The 6000-nt window shown below is 39.9% G+C and overlaps 1 long non-coding RNA gene across 1 annotated transcript in view; it reads left to right on the top strand.

Annotated features, from left to right (window-relative positions):
• The window catches only part of LOC124306859 (uncharacterized), a 61256-nt gene extending 58047 nt beyond the window's left edge, over window positions 1-3209 (top strand). The window contains exons 2-3 of the long non-coding RNA XR_006908698.1: window positions 1809-2090; window positions 2984-3209. This is a non-coding gene — a long non-coding RNA (uncharacterized LOC124306859). The remainder of the gene's footprint in view (window positions 1-1808; window positions 2091-2983) is intronic.
• The last annotated feature ends 2791 nt before the right edge of the window (window positions 3210-6000 follow it).

The following is a 6000-nucleotide window of genomic DNA, read 5'->3' on the forward strand; positions in this document are numbered from 1 at the left end:
GGTAGCGAAAAGAGATAAAATTTTGAATACCGTTTTATTTTTTGGATTCTTGGTAACCCGCAGATAAATCCGCACAAGCGCCGTGTATTTTTGCATCCCCACGCCACTGTGCCACAATGTTGTAAATTTATGCAGTGGTTTAACAACGTTTTCATCAGATAAGTAATCTCTCTCCTCCTCGGCTTTATTATTTTTACCATGTTCATATACTTTTCTCTTATATAAAGTAAGTCCGTTGCTCGTAGTATCAACCCGCCCCAGGCCCGAACTTCAACCCTTTGAAGTTGCGAGACTAGCGTCGAAAGAAGTGAGACAAAACAAATGCAAAAAACATCAGTAAATAAATTTAAAAAAATAAAGTGGCGGAGGAGAATGTGGGAAATACTGATAATTAAGACGGAGGAAAAGAGTAGCGTGAAATATTTTAAAATAGAAGATAAAATAAAACAAAACAATTTGTGAAAAAGAGTACGAAGAATGAAGAAAAAAGAAGGCGATTTTATTTGACATCATTTTTATTTTAATTACGCCCCGCTCGAGACACAGAATCAGAACGGAGTTTTACAAACTGGAAAGATTAACTTTTATTGCGTTAATTAATTTTTAACCGTCCCTCTCCTCCCCCCTCCCCACCCTCCCTTTCTCTCTCTCTTTTCACCTCCACCTCCCTTGCCATCTTCTCCGCCCCTGCGGACTGATTGTATTATTCCGAGTTATTGATGTAGGGAAGGGACGAATGTCGCGGAGTCTTTTGTCTCGGTTCTTTTCTCCACCGAAATTTTATTAACTTGACTTTTCATTTTTCTCAAGCCGTCCTGGAAGTTTTTTCTCTCCATAAGATTTTCATGGGGGATTAACTCAGCTCGTTGGTTTTTTGAAACTTTCATTTCTCCTCCACACGCAATGAAATGCAACATCTGACGATTATTTTTCAGGAATAATGTGTTTTCGCGAATTTCGCGCAGCGATTTTTGCCAGTTTATAGATGCACGCAGCGTCATGGCGACGAAAAAGTTCTTTGCCGCAGCGTCTCGTCTGCTGCACGTCCGGACTTTAGCACGTTCCTCCATCTGTCTGGATAGGATTACGTTTTGTTACATTTTTATTGACCAAAGTGGGTGGTTAACTCTATAAACTATGATATTTTACGTTCTATTTTAGTGTCTTGCTATAACCAGAACTACTGTGTCTAGATTCTAGCAAACCGTGGTTTTATTCCCCGAATTGAACGAAATTCACAAAACTTATACGACTTGCGGGAGAAAACAATACCTTTTATGGTATTATGCTGCTATTGATACTGTTCGATAGTTTTGCCCTCGTATTATACGTACGTATGAAGATATCTCGCACTGAACTTACTGACCGATTCGAGCGATACGACGATAACTTTGATTTTATATACCCTAGATTTTATTTGTAAGTAACCAATTTGTACGGTGTTTGAGCAATTGGAACGATGACAAATATGACATGAAAAAAGAGTTTTTCTATTTTTTTTTTTGCTTTTTTGTTAGTATCGTAATCAAATACTGCTTGTTTCGTATAATCAAGCTACATATTAGCAATTCATACACCGTGATATTAAAACTCATGACTAATCGCAGTAATAACTGCACCGATGTAAAACTACATGGTTGAAATTGATTACATAAAACAGTAAAAATTAGAGAAAACGTTTGAAAAATCAGACAACGCGTGATCTTCGCAACGAATCGTACCGAGATTTCATTGCTGTCAGTAAATTAGAATATTCCAGTGAATTATAAGTTTTGATTAACATTTACATGAGATTGTTTCATGTGTAGGAGCCATTATTCCGAGAAGGAAGTTGCTGACCCTCTACAAGCCGACCTCAGCCGGGAAATAAGAGTCGGTTCGCTATGACTCGACGATTTTATGAACTGATTAAAACCAGTGCACTTGGCGTTCTCAATTTACACCCTCCGCAGACTTGTTAGATTTTTACGCGGCGGTTAATTTCTTTCGTCGAAGTTACGCTGTAGCGAAAGAACCAAAAAGGGTGAATGCGTTTTGCGACAATAAATGGAAAAAGAAATTTGGTTCGACCGGCGAGAACAAAATACGAGGTGAGTTAAGGGACAGCAGAAACTGAACCGGCAATAGCGATTTTTAACATTGATTGAAGCACTCTGGCTTAACGTGCTGCGGATAAAGGGTTTTGTTTCCGCATTGGACCGGCTCGGATTGGAGAAATGAGGCATGAAATCGACGAAAGTAATTCGCGCAATATAATCAACGGTTGAGCTAAGCCAAACTCGGTTAAACAAGAGATCTTTCGGGGGATGCCGGGCCTCGGGGTGGAAGGAGACAGTGTCGGGTAGGCCTAAGCAAAGCAAAATCGAGTAAATAGTCTGAATGCCGGGCCTACTAATTAGTTATATAAAGGCACTCACCCCGCTTATCCCCCTTTCTTGAATCCCTTCGAAAGCTTATACTGTTAATTAACATACCAAGCCAAGGGTGCCGCGGGTACCGAGTGTCGTCAACGCAGCTTCGAGTCCCTGAAACGAGAGAAAGGCGCCTAAATCATTCACCCTGATTTAAAAAATATACGTCTGATTAATACGATTCTTGCAATACTTCGTCGAGCCTTGCTGCGTCGACTTGACGGTGTTTTTTTATTATCGACGGTTTTTTCTTACGGTTTACGCATCGTGAAATAACGCATATATAGCGATAGATTTTATGATTATGCATGTTTGTAATTCATTCTTTCGCTTTACACGAAGCTATAGCATTTTTATTAATCCATACAGATATTAACTTTTCACGAGAAAGATAATACTTGCGGGCAATGCAATGGTTCGTCGATGCATTAGAATTTCGATTTGATCGATACATTAACGCGGTTCAGAAGCTACAGATAGGACAAAAACAAGTTGAAGATATATTGATTTCTGTGTCTACATTTATATACAGCTTTTTTTAATGAAACAAAATTTTTATTTACATGAAACAGAATGGATGTTTGTCATCACGACGGGCTGTTATCCATGACCGTATCGACACCCAGACGTCATGTTATTACGGCCTACTTTGGATCAGCCAAACGTCGACTACGCGCGCATATGAAGGATAGAAGAAAATGAGTCGAACCTGTATTGAAAAGTTGATTGAAGTAAAATGTGTATGATTATATAATTGATTTATTGTAAAAGATATGGAAAGTGCAATAAAAAGATATGGAGGAGAAATTGTTTGTTAGAAAAAAAAGATCAGAGAGGAATCTAGATGTTGGCTGACGATGAATGAAAGATGACTTGAGAGCGGGCGAGAGAGTCAAGTTGCAGTTTGCCAGTAGAAAGAGCATTTTGATAATGTAGTATGGGAACCAAGGCAGCGAGGCGATGATCAGAGAACGATGCAGGGTTCAAGGTAAATGTAAAAGTATGGGAAAAGGATCTGGGATCTAGAGGAGCTAATAGATAATACGAAAATTTGATTAGTGCTAATCGAGAAAACTTGCATACCATTATGCAAGATGAATTATTTTACAGGTACGAACTTGGAACGAAATTATTGGATATCCAATAAATATTTTACAAAGAATATTCACCCTGTAACGGAAAATGTAGGCCTTTAAATAATTGGCGTGAAAAAAAAATTAACACTGGATTATTCGAAAAGGATGGATATTTTTATCCAGGTTGTTATAATGATTGATGTCTTATTGATCGATGTTAATCTTTCATTACTTGTACTTATTACATTACTTGTACAATAATCTATATCAGCTCTTCTCAAATTTTTCAAAATTATGATTGCAAAAGCAAACGGGTTAGTCTTATTTTCTGGAGTGAAAAGTTCTCCGTTGCAGAATAAAATTTGTGACATCTTTCCCAGAGCAAGCGGACCCCCGAGAAACGCAGAGAAAAGATCAAAAACAGCGTAGGAATAACAACAGAGAAATCAGATAGCGAAACTTTTGTTCTCTGGCTCTAATTTAGGATACGTTGATTGCAGCGTATTCGGACTGCTCACTGTTATTCATTCACGAAAAGGTACGTCGGTATAATGCATAAAAAAATTAACTTTGGCTCTGTCCGAATTCGTCAAAATATTCACGAGCTCTAAATCTTCGGTCGCAAAATGGACTTGTACGACCCTTTCTAGACTTTTCAGATCCTTGGGAGTGCGAAGAAGAGATATAGAACACTCAGCGAACAAGTGTTGAGAAAATATGATGAAGATACGTTGAAAATTGAGTTTTCTTCTATTGTATCACAGGTTACGTAGAATACAGACAATGTAACATCACGCATCGTATATCGCATTCTGCACAAGTGATTTGCACCTATAACAGGCCGCGTCCTAAATTGTACTCACAATCTACATCGTAACTGTTCCACAGAAAGTTTTTCATATTTTGCTTGAGGTAGGTAAGGTAGACTGTATTAACTTGTTTTCATTCAATAGTTGGTTTTTTTCCAACAATGGTCAATCATTCTCTTGCATCCGTTCTCTGCCTCCGACCTTTGTACTATTGAGCAACTTGTACAAGTACTATACACTGACCTTCGAATATTTCCACTAAAGTCAAAGTATTTTGCATGAACTGAAATCGAACTGAAACTGTCGCATTTTTTGTCGCTTCTAACGGGCTTTCGACTCTACCTAACGGGCTCGCACCGACATTCGTAGCAGCCAAAGTAGTGTCCGTATGGAAGCTTGAGATTAAGTCGGTACAAAGTGAATACGTAAGACTACTTGTCGACTGCAACCGAGAAATGTAGATCAGCTCGATCATCCCCGTGAGAAGTAGCGTGAAGCATCCACCGCCAACCGTCTCCGACGACCACCGCGTCCATCGCCAACCACCCCAACTACCTCCGAGCTGCTCAAACCACCGTCGACCACCTCCGACCACTTCAGACCACCTTCGTCCTCCTCGTCCACGCCGTCCCTCTTCTCGATCTCCTCCTCCTCCTGCTCCTCCGCCGCTTCGTCGTCCTCGTCCTCTTCAACCACATCCGATCATCTCCAACTACCTCCAACCACCTCCTACCATTTCCGAACACCTTCAACCACCCCCTACCACCTCATATCGGCGTCTACCACCTAGCTCCTACCACTTCCAAACACCTCCAACCACCTCCATCCAACTCCATCCTTCTCGTCCACCTCGGCCCCGTCCTGCTCCTCCATCCCCCCTCGTCGTCCTCGTTGTCCTCGTCCTCCTCGACCTTCTCCGATCACCTCCTACGTTGACTGAAGAATATAAAGACAGTTGCCCCAATGGGGTTTGGTCTGACGACCGAAAATCGTCGTGCGCTTGCGCTCCCTGAGATGTTCCAACAATAGATTTGAGAACTTATTGCAGAAAATCGGAGAGTTACCGATTTCGACGTGATGCTGGTTGCATTCACCTTCCGAGTAACACAGTCTTCGCAATGGTAAGCTCAAGCCAGTACTCAGCCTGTGTGTACTTACCGATTTGTCGGCGATACAAGAAATGATTATTAAAAATAAATTTCTTCCGAAATTCGTATGAAAACAGTGATTCAATTGAAGTATCGGTACCCGAGAAAAGATTGTATACATAAATCATAAATAATAATCAAATGTAACTCTGATGCAGAGACCAAAAAGTATATATGTATATACGGTCCATGTACGATATTAATACATATGATCCATTTACGATTAATATGTGAGGCACACTATGAATTTTATTATTTTCCTGGAGATAAAGTAGATTATCTATAATAATCGGCTATAATATGAAAGTAGAAGAATTATTCATTTCGAAATGGGATTCTATTCGACACGCGCTCGATGTATTCCATAACATTGATATTCATAATTATTGCGACAAATTTTTATTTGCTCTCTCGATCTTGAATTTTCGTAGGCATCGAATCGAAACGCTGTTTTAGCTAGTCGCAAGTGAAGTATCTACGTTGGGTGGAGAAGCAGAATTGTTTTTCGACAAGTGTTCACATGGAAAAAAATTCGAAGTAACTGTAATACATTACG

Source organism: Neodiprion virginianus, chromosome 6 (genome assembly GCF_021901495.1).
Source record: "Neodiprion virginianus isolate iyNeoVirg1 chromosome 6, iyNeoVirg1.1, whole genome shotgun sequence".
Lineage (NCBI taxonomy): Eukaryota > Metazoa > Arthropoda > Insecta > Hymenoptera > Diprionidae > Neodiprion > Neodiprion virginianus.